At 38.7% G+C, this 19,462-nt stretch overlaps 1 pseudogene; it reads left to right on the top strand.

Moving 5' to 3' along the window:
* Window positions 1-17,765, top strand: part of LOC129677236 (rab GDP dissociation inhibitor beta-like) — a 111,116-nt pseudogene extending 93,351 nt beyond the window's left edge.
* Window positions 17,766-19,462: the final 1,697 nt, after the last annotated feature.

Genomic DNA, 19,462 nt, shown 5'->3' with positions numbered 1-19,462 from the left:
GATACAAAGTTAATAAACTGTAACTAATATTGAGAAAATAAAATAAAATAAATAAAAGGAAACTGAATTCAGCTAAGTCAAATAGTTTATTATAAGATCAAGTAATATAAACAAAAGCACATACAATAAAGTTTAAGCTCTTAATAGGTGATGTAAAACATTTCATCTTTATTTTGTATAACATACATGTGAAACAAACACACCAAGTAATTTCATATGCAACTTTAATTCACCTGGGCATTATTAAAACAGTTACATGTACACTGTATACTGCAATACTTGTTCTGTTGCAGTGTTATAATTTTAAAGCTATATGATTTCATAGAATGTACAAAATGTACATATATTTTGTTTATATCATAGGAAAATACAATTTTCCATGTGTAACACTTCGTTAAAATGTCTTCATTTCTCATAAACCTAATGATGAACATTTCCCAGGTCTCAAATAGCGAGGGCATTATAGTTTTCTGCATACATTTAGGTTACATTTTTTAATTCGCTGATTTTTGCAATTTAAGCAATTTTATGTAACATATACTTATATTTTTTCCTTGTTAGCCACATCTTCATGCTAACTTTCATGCTAACTACACATGCCATTTTGCAAGGGGACTACAAGGTTAGACGAATCTCTCCCAGATCATGAACTTTCTTTACCAATTACAATTACAATTACAATATTTGAGCAAAATGTTCTCAAGTATACAACAAAGACATTTGTTCAGCCATGTACCTAGCAGCTTTATTCATAATAACCAGAATCTGGAAATAACCCAGATGTCCCTCAATTGAGGAATGGATGCAGAAATTGTGGTACATTTACATGATGGAATACTACTCAGCAATTAAAAACAAGGAAATTGCAGACAAATGGTGGGAACTAGGAAAGATCATCCCGAGTGAGTTATTCTAGAAGCAGAAAGACACACATGGTATGTACTCACTTATAAGTGGATATTAGACAGATAATATAGGATAAACACACTAAAATATGTACACGTACAGAAGCTACACAAGCAGGAGGACCCTGGGTAAGATGCTCAATCCTCATTCAGAAAGGCAAATGAGATAGACATCGGAAGAAGTTTAAAACAAGGAACAAGACAGGATCCTACAACACAGGGCCTATGAAAGCTCTAACCTTGAACGGTATAAAAGTAGGTGCTAATGATCATAGCCAAACTTTGGGCAGAGTTCAAGAAATCTTAGGAAAGAAGGGGGAGATAGAAAGACATGGAAGGCCCTGGAGCTCTCTACAAAGAGAGCAACAGAACCAAGAAAATTGGGCCCAGGAGTCTTTTTTTTTTTAATTTTAAATTGTGGTTACCCTTTTAGTTGTCAGTAAAGAGTGTGTCACCAACATATGCTAGGCGTAAACACCAGAAAAGCAATACAGAAGGACCCAGTGGTTTGACATCATCCTATTTCTGCTTTGTTCAAATCCACTCCCACCAGCACACAGTGGCATTACTGGAACTGGCCACTGCCAGATCCTAAGCCACATATTACCATCTCTCTCTCTCTGTCTTTGCTTTTCCAAGCCAGTTCCCTAATATCACGGATGTCTTTAGTTCCTTGTCCTTTGCATGTCTCCAAACATGCCTATGTTCACAATGTCCCCAAAGCCACAAGCAATCACTCTCGTGGCATCTTTTTTAATGCAACTCTAGAATATATGTGAGAATTGATTTCATGTTTAAATCATTATAAAAATCTAGCTACACATACATATTTCAATTTTCAAGATTTGATTTGATTAAAGAAACAAAGTTCCCATACCTCTTTTGTTCTAAATACCGAAGCCCTCTGTGTCTGGCATAATAACTGAGAACACTGTTAGCAGATGCTACCTGTGTTTGTTTCTGTTTCTTTGCTCCAAGGACACTGTGGCATTTCTGCTTCCCAATGAGTAACCCTGTGTTAAAAACAGAATGTGTTTCTTTGTTTTCTATTATCACCCATCCAAAGACCTCTGCACTCCTCCTGGGTACAAAATGCATCACAGCACAGTGACTGCTCCAGGGATGGAGACTACCTCTGATTGAAGCATTCACATCTTCAAAACATGCACTGTTGCCCATCATTTTTTTAGTTGCTCATAGTGAGATTGCTTTGGTACCACTTAAAGGGTGTTAAACATTGTTATGTAACACTACGACTAGATGGACTAGATGTGCAAAGACTAAAGCAGAAGTGAGCTCATTTCGGTATCTGTGAAAACAGTCTTGAATACCTGCATTGGTACTACAACACAGTGAAACTAAACTTCTGAGAATTTAAACAGGTTGAGAGTGAATTCCGTGATTAGTATTGTCCTATGTGCCATTTTTAATTGCATCCGGCATGAGAATTTTGTGTAAATAGTGTCCAAAATCTATACTATGATCCATTCTCAAACATAAACCCTGGTAGGCCCAGAGAAAGAGGCATATGGATATAATCTGTCTGCCAAGAAATTGACCTTTTCTCTCTCAGTGACTATATTGTACTGTACGATAGCGTCATTAACACATTGTATTTTCCTTAGTATATCCCAAGAATGCCTTAAGAGCCTTTGTGATATAACTTCTATACTAATATATGCTGAGCAGAAATACTAAATAGCATTGCCATGCTGTTTAAAATAACACATAATGTTTCCTCTAGCACAACATAACCAGTTTAATTTTTCAGCGAGCTTTGAAGATTTGTTGGCGATGGACCACAATTAAAGATTTATTTCTCAAATTTGTGTCCCACTCAGGACTACTGCCTAATATTATCTAAAGCTTTGTTTGAATTGAAAAGGAGTTGGAATGGTACAACAGTAAACTGACGGAATTACAAACCTCAGGGGACAATATAAGAGACATCTAGTGCTATAGCTTTAAGGAAGAGAGAGATGTTGTTAGATGAACACAAAAATTATGATTGGAAATAAGATGTGGAGCTAAGTAGATTTCAAAAATGATACATACTGGAAATAGCAATGAATTTTAGTGTTTAATTAAGAGCATTCAGTCAAAGTAGGTATCTGCACAGAAATAAACTTATCAAAATGAAAAGATTTAGACAGATCTTTGAAAGTTATCACTATGTCATTCAACATTCCTCCCTTGTCTCCTCCCAATACCACCTGCCCTCCCTCTTCCCCACCTGTGCTCCTCTCTAAGTCTACTGATAGGGGAGATCCTACTCCCTTTCTATCTGACCCTACCCTAAAAGGTCTCATCAGGACTGGCTGCATTGTCTTCATCTGTGGCCTGGTAAGGTGGCTCCCCTCCTTAGGGGGAGGTGATCAAAGAGCCAGCCACTAAGTTCATGTCAGAGACAGCCCCTGCTCCCCTTACTAGGGAACCCACTTGGATACTGTGCTGCCACAGGCTATATCTGTGCAGGGGTTCTAGGTTATCTCCATGCATGGTCCTTGGTTGGAGTATCAGTCTCAGAAAAGACCCCTGTGCCCAGATATTTTGGTTCTGTTGTTCTCCTTGTGGATCTCCTGTCTCTTCCAGTTCTTTCTATCTCTTCTTTCATAGGATTCCCTGTACACTGCTCAAAGTTTGGCTATTAATCTCAGCATATGCTTAGATACCCTGCGGGGTAGAGTCTTTCAGAGGTCCAGGCCTAGTTTTCACAGCCAGTTTCCATGTTGAGTCTTACAAGAACCAAGTACCATGCATCCCCACATTCCGAATCCTAGTTCTGGTCATGCAGGTTCTGCACTGCCACAGCCTGAGCCATGCAATAATCCCACTTGAGACCAAGAGAGAAAGAAATGCACATGCGTGTAACACATTGGAAAACCACAAACTCTATGGAATGCTGAGCCATTATGCCTCCCATTGCTGCCAAACCCACCAACGTTTTAGAGATGTTTCCCAGCAATATCACTTCGATGAATCTCAGGACACAGAAGCTAAAAGAATAGTCATAAAATTCATCACAGAGTACACTGAGTTTAAAGAAGACACAACCAACACCCCTTACAACCTAAAGGGAAGAGCAGCAAACCCCTTATGGATTTTCAAAAGATAAATATATCGCTGAATAAAATGATGAAGGCAATTTGTGATGTGAAAACTGCATTTGGTAAGGAGTTAGAATTACTGAAAAGAACTCAAGCTTAAGTGAGGATAGTATTTAACATCTCAGCGGCCCAACTAGAAAATTCAGGGGAAGCCTTATAAGCGAAATGGATAGAGTATAAGAGAGTATCAGAATTTTAAAATAGAGAAATAGAATGACAGTGAAAAAGTATTTTAGGAAACACAAAAGACATACTCCAGAAATATGAGGCCTTGTGAAAAACCCAAATTTTTAAATAATAGGCACAAATTATGAATACAAAAATGTTCAAGTTGGTATGGCCATAGATGGGTTAAAGTCATAGATGGAGAATCCCTCATTACTGGACCTCAGAGGAAAATTTTTCTAGAACAAAGCTGGGGTACTGGATGTAACAAGAGAGAAATCATAAATCATGTGTAAAACAACACCACCAGGATAACAACTGAATTTTCAGTGTAAATTATAAATATCCAAAAAGCCTGAGATAATGTATTTTAACCTCTAAAAGACTACATACAGCAAAGTAGGTTTCTGTGCCCATGAAAACTGTCACTGAAGAAAAAAAAGAAAATATTTTAATGATACACGGAGGCTAAAATAAAGTAGATAACATTTCAGACTGTAAATATGAGTACATATAGTCAATATCATATTGAATAAAACTATAATTAATGAAAAACAAAATAGGACTAAGAACACAGACAGGAAAAAGAAAAGACCAATAAGGCAGCAATAACCACACCATTTTTAGTAATAATTTCAAATATTAATACCCTAAATATTCATTTAAAGACATGGGATAATTGAACAGGCTTTTAGAACCCAGAGTTTATCTTTCTGTTGTCTATAAGCAAGTCATATTGCATTCAATGATAGGCATAACCCTAGGTGAAATGATAGAAAAAGTATTCTAAGCAAATGGACTCAGGAAGTATATCTACCATATAATTCGAAAAAAAAATGAGACTTCAAATTAAAGTTAATCAGAAGTAAACAACAATAGAACCTTATTCTGTTTAAGGAAACAATTAAACAATAAGACTATACAATTCTAAGAGTATATAATACTTAAAATTAAAACACAAACTCTAGTGAGCCCAGTGTCATAAAAAGTGTACTATTAGAAGGCAAGACACAGATAATTGAGTCTAACTCTGTAATAGTAATAAATAACAGCATTTGTTACTTGCTTATGATCAAATGGTGTCCCCTAGTTTATCCCATGTTTGTGTGCAGTGTTTTTGCACATGTGCACACACTCGTGGGTGTCTCTACTGCGTCTTTTGATACATTGATCAATGAACACCTAGTGCAATTCCATAGGTGCCCATTCTCAAGAGTACTGCAGTGACCCACCGCAGCAGACAGCTTACCTTTCTCTACACATTGGCTTTGCTTCCTCTGCACACATACCCAGTAATGAAACTGATGGATTATAAGACAATTCTGTTTTCTGAGTTTTGGAAAAGTTCCATCATACTATCATTTAATGCAGGCTTTGTTCTAAAACCAGGAAGAGGAACATAATTCTTAAAGATATCTTAACCCATATTACAAAAACATATTTATTTTATAGCAGTCAGTTTGGATTTAGTACTTGTAGCCATGCTGATGTCCACAAGAACTAGATTACATCCATGAATACTTTTTAAAGGATGCCTAAATGCTCAAATAAGTATGGCTGGCATGTTGTAGCAGCTGTGTAGTCTTGGGTCTACCTGAAGGAAAACTGCCTGGGAATTTCTCTACTTGTACCTTATAAGCAAGGGTATCCGATATCTCTGTGATTACCTCCACCTGCTTCCCAAGACATGTCTGCCAGCCTGTGCCACAGCCACCAGTGACTGGCCTAAGGAGGTAAAGCAGGAATTACTTGCAAAATTCACAGGAGGAGAGGCTAACAGAGACATACAGAAGGAATGCTACTGACCGTGGTGCTTACCAAGAAAACCAACACTGAAACAGGACTACATCAGGAAAGTCAGAGGGGCTTGTTTTGTTCTGAATAAAGTTTCCTCATCTGAGAAGAGGAAACCATAATTAAGAAAATACCTCCATGAGATTTGATGTAGGCCAGCCTATAGGGCATTTTCTTAATTAGTGATTGATGGTGGATAGTACAAACCATTTTCAGTGGTGCCATCTCTGTGCTGATGGGTTCTGGGTTCTATAAGACTGCAGGCTGAGCAAGCCAGAGGGAGCAAGTCCAGTAAGCAGCATTCCTCCACTGCCTCTGCATCCATTCCTGCCTCCAGGTTTCTACTCTGACTTCCTTCAATAATGAACTCTGATATGGAAACCTAAGTTGAATAAACACTTTCCTCCCCATGTTACTATGGACATGGTATTTCATAACAGTAATAGTAACCCTAACGAAGACACCAATAAAACAAATGAACATTGAAAGCAAGTTTCTTGTAGTGTAAGTCCTATTTCAGCTTTATTTGGACCTAAATAAAGACAAATCAATTTAACTTGCTATTAACAGATGTTATGAGTGATTATCAAATGTTTATCAGATGGGAAAACACTACTTTGTTTACTGTTATGTATAGTGAAATAATAATTATTATTGGGAGGTGGGATAAGATGGCAGCGCCAGGAGAACACTGCATCTGAGGAGCAGGACAACATTTTCCATACAGCGACTAAGAGACTGAACTCTGGGCCCTAAAACAACAGCGATCCTGTTTCCCAGGTGAGAGAAAACCCCCCACGGCATGGGAATCATTCGGGTCCACTCTCAGGCCACCCAGCCAGAACCTGGAAGCGATCCCGGGTCCCTCAGGCACTAGGTCGCCAGACCAGAGCCACATGCCTACATGTCATGATCACCTTCCCAGGCTGAACAGTGGGCACAAAAACACCAGAGACTGGGAGTCCCAGTCATGAGAAAAGCCCATGGGGAACGAAGGCAGCAGAACTGGCCACAGGTTACCCAGTCTTTACCTGGAAAATGTCTCGCAGACCATGGGTACCCGCCGCCATCACTGACCTGGGCTCAAGCCACAAGCATGGACAGTTGTTGCATGCCCAGCTCTCCAGCACAGACGGAGCAGTGCGCCCCAGTGCAACAGAGACTGGGAGTCCCTGTCGGGAGAGGGTCCCACAGGAAGGAAGGAAACGGTGCTGATTTGGGTCATCCAGTCTTTGCTGGGGGAAGGTCTCACAAACCAGCAGGTAGAGCCGCCATCACTGAACTGGGCCCAAGCCGGGAGCACAGAGAGTTGTTGGGCACCCAGCTCTCCTGCACAGGCAGAGCTGTGTGCCCCAGGGCAACAGAGACTGGGAGTCCCTGTCAGGAGTAAACCCCTCAGGGAAGGAAGTAAATAGGGACCTGAATTAGGTCATACAGTATATCCCTGGGAAAGGTCCCACAGAGTGCCAACTATTCCTCATAGACAGAATTGTGTGCCCCAGGACACCAGAGACTTGGAGTCACTGTTGGGAGAAATCCTCACAGGGAATTAAGCAAAGAGGATGAACTTAGACCACCCAGTATATCCCTGGAAAAGGTCCCACAGACTGGCCAATCCCAGGGACCTGCTGTGCACCAGATAGCCTGCTGTTACCAGGAGTGCAGTACTCACCCACCACAGATTACCACTTTGGTACTGGGGCACAGAGCCCCAACCTCAGACCTACAAAAGCCCGGGATCCCCAAGATCAATCCACAGATACTGCTCCAAGGGGCAACCAGTTATCTCTAACAAAACTGACCAAACCAAGGGACACACAGGTTACAGCAGCAGCTCACTGAATTTACAGCAAGAAACCCAGAAGCAGGGCAGCTGTCTCCAGGACTTCTCTGGGTGATAGAAGAGCCCTCTCAACTAACAAGGACCACAGTTACCACCTAGGTCTCTATGCCTGAGGTGAGTGCCAGAGCCAGCCAGCAGAGTCGAACGGTTCTTGAGTCGGGAGTGAGGATTAGTATTAATAATATAAACACACAGCACACAGGAAACTTTTTTAAAGGTCCAGACTCGACAGCCACAGCAAAAGGCAGGCTGCTGCAGCAAGCAGCAAGTCTCAAGTCTCTGCCCTCTCCTCCTCTGCCTCCAGCCTTCTGACCTCTTTTATTGTCAGGAGTTACTTTTAGCCAGTAAAATATCTCAGAACAATAGGTTAATTTGCACAAGGAGCTTGAGGAAGAGGTGTGACCCTCACAAGCTATCCCACCTGCTGTCACAAACAAAAGGAGATGGACTAGCAAGTTCTTCTCTGCCATTAGTAAAGGCCTGCTAAAAGCCATCTCTCCACCGAGATTTAAATATCAAAGCAGGCTGCTGAAGTCACAGCTCTGTCAGGCGAGCTGTAGCAACTCCTGAAAAACACCAGCCATACAGTGACTATACCCAAAAAGCTGAGGAGGCTTCCTTCAGGAAAGCCCCAGTGTCTGTAGTTATGTCCCCCTTTTCATTTCTGATTTTGTTTATTTGGATGGTGTCTCTCTGCCTTTTAGTTAGCTTGGCTAAGGGTTTGTGTATCTTGTTGATTTTCTCAAAGAACCAGCTCTTGGTTTCATTGATTCTTTGAATTGTTTTATTTGTTTCTAATTGATTGATTTCAGCCCTGAGTTTGATTATTTCCAGCTGTCTACTCCTTTTTGTTGTGTCTGCTTCTTTTTCTAGGGTTTTCAGGTGAGCCATTAAGTTGCTTGAATGAGCTCTCTCGAATTTCTTTTGAAGGCACTTAATGCTATGAACTTTCGTCTTAGCACTGCTTTCATTGTGTCCCACAAGTTTGGGTATGTTGTGCCTTCATTTTCATTGAATTCTAGGAAGACTTTAATTTCTTTCTTTATTTCTTCCCTGACCCAGCTGTCATTTAGTAGCTTCCTGCCAAGGGAATTCCCTCCACCACAGGATTCCAGGAACCACCAGAAACTAACTCCAAACACCTAGCATAGCCCAATGGGTAGAGGCCAGTGTAAAAGCTCAGCCAACAAAAGACATAGCAATATGGCATCTCCAGAACCCAGTTATCCAGGGGCAAGTAGGCCTGGACACCCCAGCATAAATGAAATTCAAGAAGATGACCTAACATTTATGCTCATGAAGAGATAACAGAGGAAACAAATAAAATGCATAAAGACATAGGGGAAGATAAACTCAAACAGATTATGGCCATCCATAAAGAAATGGAAGAAGATAAAGAAAAACAGATTATGGCCATCCATGAAGAAATACAGGAAGTTGCAGCCAAACAGTTTGTGGCCTTTAGAGAGGAAATACTTAAATCACTGAAAGAAATAAAAGAAACAGAGGATTGTTGAAACAAACAGCTGAAGGAATTGAAGGAAAAACAGGAAAATACAGTCAGACAGGTGAAGGAAATCAACAAAATGGCTCAAGACCTGAAGATAGAATTTGAAAAATTAAAGAAAACACAAATGGAGGAAATTTTAATTGTGGAGAGAAAGATCTTAAAGAAGAAAACAGGAAATACAGAGGTTAGCATATCCAACAGACAACAAGAGGTGGAAGAAAGAATCTCAGGTGTGTGAGATACAATGGAAGAAATCGATGTATCTGTCAAAGAAAATGTTAAATCTAAAAAATTCCTGACACAGACTGTCCAAGAAATCCAAGACAACATAAAAAGACAAAACCTAAGAACAACAGGAATAGAGGAAAAGAAGATTCCCTCCTCCAAAGCCCAGAAAATATTTTCAACAAAATCATTGAAGAAAATTTCCCCAAGTTAAAGGAGAGGCCAATAAGAATACAAGAGGCCTACAGAACACCCAATAAATTAGACCAGAAAAGAAAATTCTCCCGCCACATAATAATCAAAACAGTAAGTATACAGAACAAAGAAAAAATACTAAATGCTGCAAGAGAAAAAGGCCAAGTAACATATAATGTCAAACCTATTAGAATCACCCCTGACTTTTCAATAGAGACTATGAAAGCCAGAAGGGCCTGCCCTGATATCATGCAGACCCAAAGAGAACACAGATGTCAGCCCAGGCTATTATACCCTGCAAAACTCTCAGTCCTCATAGACAGAGAAAACAAGATATTCAATGACAAAAATAAATTTCAAAAATACCTACAGCAAATCAGTGTTACAGAAGACACTAAAAGGAAAAATACAATCCAAGAAAACTAGCTACTTTCAAGGAAACACAGGAAATAATTACACCTCACTACATTAATACAATAAGCAACCAATCACACAAACTTATGACCAGAGCCAACATCAAAATCAAAGGATCTAACAACCACTGGTCATTAATCTCTGTCAACATCAATGGACTTAATTCTCCAATAAAAAGACACAGACTAACAGAATGGATGTGTAAACAAGACCCAGCAATCTGTTGTATATCAGAAACATACCTAAGTCACAAAGATAAATATTACCTCAGGATAAAGGGTTGGAAGACAGTTTTCCAAGCAAATGGACCCAAGAAGCAAGCAGGTGTAGCCATTCTAATATCTGATAAAATAGACTTTCAACCAAAACTATAGCAGCTTTATTTGTAATAGCCAGAAGCTGGAAACAGCCCAGATGCCCCTCAACTGAAGAATGGATGCAGAAATTGTGGTACATCTACACAGTGGAGTATTACTCTGCAATGGCAAATAAGGAAATCATGAAATTTGCAAGTAAATAGTGGAACCTGGAAAGGATCATCCTGAGTGAGCTGCTCCAGAAGCAGAAAGAAACACAAGGTATATACTCACTCATATAGACATGTAATATAGGATAGACCTACTAAAATCTGTACATCTAAAGAAACTAATCAAGAGAGAGGACCCTGACTTAAAATGCTCAATCCCCATCCCGAAAGGCAAAGAGGAAAGACAGAAGAAGAAGGAAACAGGAAACAAGTTAGAAACCCGCCACAGAGAGCCTCTGAAAGGCTCTGCCCTGCAGACTATCAAAGCAGATGCTGAGACTTATGGCCAACTGTTGGGCAGTGTGCACGGAATCTTATGTAAGAAGTAGGAAATAGTGAGATCTGGAGAGGACAGGAACCCCATAAGGAGAGCAACAGAACCAGAAATTTGAACACAGGTGTCTTCCTAGAGACTCATACTCTAGCCAAGGACTATTCATGGAGATAACCTAGAACCCCTGCACAGATGTAGCCCATGGCAGTTTAGTGTCCAAGTGGGTTGCATAGTAATGGGAAGAGGGACTGCCTCTGACATAATCTGATTGGCCTGCTCTTTGATACCTCCCCCTGAGGAGGGAGCAGCCTTACCAGGCCACAGATGACAATGCAGCCACTCCTGATGAGATCTGATAGACTAAGATCAGAAGGAAGGAGAGGAGGACCTCCCCTATCAGTGGACTTGGGGAGGGGCATGTATGAAGAAGGGGGTTGGAGGGTGGGATCGGGAGGGGATGAGGGAGGGGCTTATGGAGGGATACAAAGTGAATAAAGTGTAATTAATAAAAATAAAAATAAAAATAAATTATTATCATATGTGGTCAGTAACTATATGTACACCTCCAGGCCTAGAAACTTTGACTCAAACATAATAGAAACCGTGTTTCAGAGTCATAATAATTTTACTGAGCCTTTACTGGTATTGCTGAAGCTGTTTCTCTGATATGTCTGTTTATATTCAGACTTATTAAGACTGAAGCCCTGATAATTATTTTCTATTACATTATTCTCTTGATCCTCTTCCCATAGCCCTTAGCTTCTGCTGCCTGTGTTCTCTGTTTAGACCATATTGAATTCTCCTGAATCAAAATTACTACTCAGTTCAACTATCAAGATAAATTATGAGGCATATAATAGACAAATTTTCACACAATTTACTAAATGAAGCAAATAGGGCTTGGCAGTATAGAATTGGTTGTAAAAGAATATGAAACACTCAAACACAGAATTTCCACACCACATAATCAAGTCTATTCAGAAATGTTTTCCTGTTTTTAGCTTAAATGACTAACAATTTAACTTAAATGGGACTTAATTCAACTTACTTACACTTGCTAAATTCTCATTTTCCTTTGGAATATTTGTTGTGTTTTTTTAAGGGAAGCACAGTTGCAATCACTAACATATTTGTTTGTTTGGCTTTGAGGATGTAATTGAATTGAATGTATCTTAATATTTTTTTTCAACATTAAAACACAAATGTAGACCCTTGCATTAAGAGTGGCAGCAATTATCCATGAGTAGTAAGCCACTTAGGAGAGTATATTTGATGTACCTTGTGCTTGGTCTATTTATCTGTATTATAAAAACATGTACATCAATTAGAATTTGGGCCAGTATTTATGTAAGTAGCTGTGGTTCTGAAAATGAGCGATAAGAAAAGGATCAAACTCAACCATTCCTTTGTCTGTGTTTTCCACTCTGCCCTGGCCTCTATATTGAATAACACACTCCAAAATCAATCAGAAAATGATATGATAAGAGAATTCGCAGAGACAGTAGTATCCACTTATTTTTCTCATTCAAAGATTTGTAACTTTTTTATTCTTTCTGCAGGCAGCTTGATATTAAAAATGCATCACAGTCATAGCAGATTTATAAGTCAAGAATGTCCTAACAATCCAGGTTGATCAGTTGATCTTATCCAGCTGCTTTTGAACACTAGTTCAATGTTCAAGGCTACTATTGTCAATGTCTGTATTTTCTTCATTGTTCAAGTGATTATGGGATGTCCTATACATTTTGAAAACGTATACTTTAAAGTTTATTGATTATTTGTTGCTAAAATTGTTTTAAGTACATTCTGAATTACTATAGGTATTTTACTAATTGTAAAATTAGTTTTGTTACTGTCTTAAGTAAATCACATGCAGTGTTGTTCTAATTAATATATGAAGTAAATGTTTTTGTTACTATGGTTTGTTCATTCATTAAAGGACATTTTAATTTAGTATTTTTACTTTTCCTCATTAATTCTCTGATCATCAGAATTATGTACAGAGAGTAAATATAATAGTTTAAGAATGCAATTATTGCATATAAAATTGTTTCTTGAGGCTATAAATCATATTATTGTCTAAACAAATGTTAAAGCTAATACATAGACAATTAAAAATCAAAAGGAAATGGCATAAAAGTGTTTTAGTGATTATGAGTGAATATAACTCAAAATAAGTATTTTTTTTCCCCAGAGAGTATTACTTTATATGCATTTACAATAAAGTTTTGCTTTAACTTCTTCCTTTCCTATTTGTATTCCCTTGTTGCCTTTAGTTGTCTTATTGCTCTAGCTAGGACTTCAAGTACTATGTTGCAGAGATATGGAGAGAGTGGGCAGCCTTGCTTTGTCCCTGATTTCAGTGGGATTGATTTAAATTTCTCTCCGTTTAGTTTGATGTTGGCTATAGGTTGGCTGTATATAGCCTTTACTATGATTAGGTTTTAAAAAAATGTTTTATACCGTGAATCTGAGAGAATTGAAATTACATAGTTAAAGGTCATTTTATGCAGAAATTGATGTCTACTTGTGGATCTGTGTGGTTTGGTCATTTAGAAGAAAATCCAAATGAGTAGTAAAAACAGAGTAGAAAGAATACAGAACAGTTGGGTGTGAAGAAAAGAATGATTATTTAGCACTTACCTCTAGGAACTGAGCCTCAGGATAACCTAGATTGGTGTAAATTTTTACAGCTGACTGTAGGCCCCTCCCTCTATTCCAAAAGGGGAGGCCTCCTACCCTAACAACTGAGATCAGCCTACCAAGTCTCATCAGGATTGCCTGCATCCTCTTCTCTGTACCCTGGCAAAGACTCTCTACCCTAGGAAAGAGATCAAAAAGCAGGCAACAGGGTCCATGTCAGAGAAAGCCCCTACTCCTCTTATTTGAGGATCCACACGGAGACGGAGCTGCCAACTGGCTACATCTGAGCAGGGGGTGTAGGTCCTTTCCATGCATCAACCTCAGTTTGTGCATTAATCTCTGCAGGTTCCCATGAGCCCATATTTGTTGTCTTTGTTGGTGTCATTGTGGCGCTCTTGACCCCTCCGGGTCTTCTATCCCCCATTCTTCCATAAGACTCCCTGTCTCTCTGTGCTCTGCCTAAAGTTTGCCAGTAAGTCTCAGTGTATGCTTCAATCCCCTGCTAGGTGGAATCTTTCAGAGGACATCTATTCTAGGCTCCCTTGCTGTTCTCTGTCTTCAACTGTTTCCTGTGCCTGTGCTATTTGCCATTTTGAATGAGTATTAAGCATCCTCCCTAGGGTCCTCATTGTTATTTAGCTTCTTTAAGTCTGTGAATTTTAGTATGGTTATATATTATATGTCTAATATACAGTTATAAGTGAGTACATATCATGTGTGTCTTTCTGCCTCTGGGTTACCTCACTCAGGATGATCTTTTCTAGTTCCAGCCATTTGCCCGCAAATATCATGATTTCCTTTTGGTAATATCTGAGCAATATTCCACTGTGTAAATGTACCACAGTTTCTTTATTCATTCTTCTGATGAGGGACATCTGGGTTATTTCCAGATTCTGGCTATTATGAATTAAACAGCTATAAACATAGTTGAGGATGTGTTCTTGGTTGTATGGTAGAACATATTTAGTGTATATCCCCAGGAGTGGTATAGCTGGGTCTTGAGCTGTTCCCAATTTGCTGAGAAAGTTCCAAATTGATCTACAAAGTGGTTGTGCAAGTTTGCACTCCCACCAGCAATAAAGAGGTGTTCCCTTTTCTCTACATCCTCTCCAGCCTGTGCTGTCACTTGAGTTTTTGTTGTTAGTCATTTTGTCAGGTGTTAAGATGGAATCTTTGAGTTGTTTTGATTCACATTTCCCTGATGACTAAGGATGTTGAACATTTCTTTTTTTTTCTTTATTATTTATTATAATTTATTCACTTTGTATCCTGGCTCCTGGCCATGGCCTCCTCCTTCATCTCTTCCCAATCCCTCCCTCCCTCTTCTGTTGAGCATTTCTTTAAGTGCTTCTATTCTTCTGTCAAAAATTTCTCTTTAACTCTGTGCCCCATTTTTAACTGGATTATTTCGTTTGTTGGTGTTTAGTTTCTAGAGTTCTTTACGAAATTCGGATATTAGCTCTCTGCCAGATGCAGGGTTGAAGATCTTTTCCCAGTCTGTTGGCTGTCCTTTTGTTCTTTTGACAGTAATCTTTGCTTTACAGAAGCTTTTCAGTTTCGTGAGGTCACATTTTTTATTTGTTGATCTTAGACCCTAAGCTGTTGGTGTTCTATTCAGGAAGTTGTCTGCTGTGCCAAAGACATCAAGGCTTTTCTCCACTATCTATTCTAACAGATTTAGTGTTCCTGGTTTAATTTTGAGGTCTTTGATCCACTTTAGTTTTGTGCAGGATGATAAACATGAATCTATTTGCATTTTCTACTTGTAGACATCCAGTTAGACCAGCACCATTTGTTGAAAGTGCTATCTTTTTTCCTTTTCATAATTTTGGTTTTTTTTGTAAAAAAATCACATGTTTGTAGGTGTGTGGGTTTATGTCTGTGTTTTAGATTCAAGTCCATTTATCCACCAGTCAATTTCTCACAATGACACAACAAAGAAAGAATTTTAGACCAATTTTCTTTATGATCATAGACTCAAAAATACTCAATATATTACTCATAACTCTAACTCAGGAATACATGAAAGATATCATCCATCAAGACCAGGTAGGCTTCATCCCAGGCATGTAGGGCTGGTTCAATATATGGAAATTCATCAATGTAATCCATTATATAAACAAACTGAAAATAAAAGGTGATGATCTTCTCAGATGCCAAAATAGCATTTGATAATATCCAATATCCAGTCATGTTAAAATTCATGGAGTGATCATCTGTACAAAGCATATATGTAAGCATAGTAAAAGCAATGTACAGCAAGTCTATAGCCAACATCAAAGTAAATGGAGAAAAAATAAATAAATAGATTCCACTGAAATCAGGGACATGGCAAGGCTGCCCTTTCTCTCTGTGTCTCTAAAACATAATACTTGAAGTTCTAGCTAGAGCAATAAAGAGGTCAAGGGGATTCAACTGGAAAGGAAGAAGTCACAGTATCATTGTTTGCAGATGATATGATAATTTACATAAATGACACCAAAAATTCTACCAAGGAACTCATACAGCTGATAAACACTTTGAGAAAAGTAGCTGGATACAAAATTAACTCAAAACATCAGTACCCCTCCTGAGAAACAAACTAGGGAAATAACACCCTCCACAATAGCCACAGGAATCATAAAGTATCTTGGTGTAACAATAACCAAGCAAGTGAGAGATTTGTATGAAAAGTCCTTCAAGTCTATGAAGAAAGAAATTGAGGAGGTGGTGCCCAGCCTTGCCTCCTAGTCAGCTCCATTTTTCTTCTCCTCGGTTGGTTCTTCCCTTTCCTCCAGGGCCCAGAGTGGCCAGACTTCTTGCTTCCTTCTCTGAGGTAGAGTCAGAGCCCCTGTGTTTGCTCCTTCCTTGCCACAAATGAGGAATTTGAGGAGATCGTTCTAGGCCTGACAGAATGCATCCTGTAGTAGATAATGTCAGTGAATGGAAAGAAGGTTCTTCTCATGGACCAGAAACCTTCCTATGGAGGAGAAATTGCATCTATAACCCTGCTGGAAGATTTATACAGAAGATTTAAATTACCAGGACAACCACCAGCATCAATGTGGAGAGGAAGAGACTGGGATGATGACTTAATTTCCAAATTCTTATGGCCAATGGTCAGTTGGTGAAGATGTTGCTTTACACAGAGGTCACTCGCTGTATGGATTTCAAAGTGATTGAAGGGAGTTTTGTCTGTAACGGAGGAAAAATCGTCAAGGTTCCTTCTACTGAAGCAGAAGCCCAGGGCATCTAGTTTAACAGGACTGTTTAAGAAACTCTGCTTCAAGAAGTGCCTAGTTGGTGTAGTCAACTTTGATGAAAAAGGTCCTAGGACTTTTGAGGGTGTGGATCCTAAGAAGACCTCCATGAGAGACGTGTATAAGAAGTTTGATTTGGGCCAAGACGTCATAGACTTTACTGGCCATTCTTTTGTGCCACACAGAACAGATGACTACTTAGATAGATGGTATTGTGATACCATCAATAGAATTAAACTTTAAGTGAGTCTTTGGCAAGATACAGTAAAAGCCTGTACCATTACCCGCTCTATCGCCTGGGAGAATTGCCACAAGGATTTGCAAGGTTAAGTGCTGTATGTGGACATACCTACATGTTGAATAAACCAATTGAAGAAATCATTGTGCAAAATGCAAAAGTCGTTGGCATAAAATCTGAAGAGAGATTGCTTGCTGTAAGCATCTCATCTGTGATTGAATCTATGTAAAGGATTGTGTTGAAAAAGTGGACCAGGTAATCAAAGTAATCTGTATCCTTAGCCACCGTATTAAGAACACCAATGATACCATCTCTTGCCAGAACAAAATTCCACAGAACCAAGTCAACCACAAGTCAGATAGCTCTGTTTGCATGATCTCTTTTCCACATAATGTGACAGCACAAGGCAAGTATATTGCCATTGTAAGTACAACTGTGGAGAACAAAGAGCCAGAGAGAGAGTGAACTTTGGAGCTCTTGGAGCCAACTGAACAAAAATTTGTCAGCATCAGTGACCTCTTTGTACCTAAAGAAAGCCAGATCTTTATTTCGTGTGCCAAGGATGCTACCACTCTCTTTGAGACAACCTGTAATGCCATTAAAGATATCCATAAGAGGATGACAGGACCAGAGTTTGATTTTGAAGAAATGAAGAGCAAGAAGAATGACGTTTATCGAGAAGACTAGCAGCAGTACATACTACGTAATGAGGACAAACTTAAAATTTGGCAGATAACATATATTGTATGAAATCAGTATTGTAAGCCCTGCTTTTATGATCAAAATGGACACTGAAGAGCAAATATTCCTTCCCTTCACTTTTTAAATATGTATTAACTTGTTTTTATGGAATGGCTAGTCAGAATTGTTTGGTTCTGTTCAGTTTAACCAGGCTGGATTTTTTTTTTTTCTACTGGAGGAGCTGTTCTAAGCAAATATTGGTATCGGTAGAAAACTTGATACAGTGTAGCATTTGTGATTGGGTGACTCTGCTCAAGAGCTAAATCCATACAATTTGTGCCATCCCAATATTAGGGGTCTAAACTGAATATTCTTTGGTTTGGGAAAAGATTCAAAGTTTTCTCAATTTTGTGATGTCAATTATTACAGCTATGCCCAAATAGAAGAGCCACATGTTTTGTTTATGTGGGTGTAAACTTTTAACCAAACTTCAGACCTAGGAGTTGTTTGAAGACAGCCAGTATATAGTATTTTAACCTACTACAATTGCTAAGAAAGAGGAAGGGAACCTTATGGTAAAGCAGGTAAAATATAGAAGCACCTTTTATCCCATCTATGGTTTCTTCAATGGACCAAACTGCAATCCAGTATTAATTTGACAAAGCCTCAGTTTCAACAAAATGGGTCCAAATGATTTCTGTATTGTAAAATAAAATCAAACTTTGAAAACATCAAAAGAAAGAAAGAAAGAAAGAAAGAAAGAAAGAAAGGAAGGAAGAAAGAAAGAAAGAAAGAAAATTGAAGAAGAGATCAGAAGTTGGGAAGATCCCCCATGCTCATGGATTGATAAGATTGACATAGTGAAAATGGTCATTCTGCCAAAAGCAATCTACAGATTCAATGCAATTCCCATCAAAATACCAACACAGTTCTTCACAAAATTTGAAAGAACAAATCTCAACTTCATATGAAAAAAACAAAATCAAGAACAAACAAAAACAAACAAATGAACAAAAAACCCAATAAAAGATCCTATGGATGTATCTCTATCTATAATTTCAAGCTAAATTATAGAGCAACAGTAATAAAGATTTGCATTAGTTTGAAACATGACAAGTACTTTCCTAGACTGAATGTAGGTACATTTACAATGTACCCCTTGTAAATCTTTCTATATCTTTAAACCTGCTACCATGTTCACTTAAATTACTTGAAAACCCTGAGGCAGACCCACCCACACAAGCAAGGCACAGCTGCAGACTCATTGAAAAGTCAGCGTAAATGCTGCTGCTTGAAGGCATTGCATCATCAAAGTAATTCGTTACACAGAAACAGATAGCTTATGCACAAGAAACTACTGAAAATCCCTAGTCTTGGAAAACATGATGTTTTTCTCAGAATGATCTAAGGAAAGGAATGTTTGCACTGACTTTTTTCCCAATAATAGTTGTTGTTCTCTCTAATCTACTATTTATAGGTTTAAATATTCAGATGTGAGTATATAAGTTGAAATAACTGAGAAACCAGGAAAGAAAAAGGATCACAAGGCAGGCAGAGAGGACTATCAGGCTACAGGTGATTTGGGAGGAAGAAATGGAAAAAAACAGGGATATGAATATAAATTGGGATGGATTAGCAAGGTCAGCAGAAGGAGAGGGTGGAGGGACCAATAATACTAAGGATGTTTTAAAAAGACGCAAGGA

Source organism: Psammomys obesus, unplaced genomic scaffold (assembly GCF_907164565.1).
Source record: "Psammomys obesus unplaced genomic scaffold, mPsaObe1.curated_primary_1811, whole genome shotgun sequence".
Taxonomy (NCBI): Eukaryota; Metazoa; Chordata; class Mammalia; order Rodentia; family Muridae; genus Psammomys; species Psammomys obesus.
Note: the sequence above shows the minus strand (reverse complement) of the source record. Positions and strands in the feature narration are given on the sequence as shown.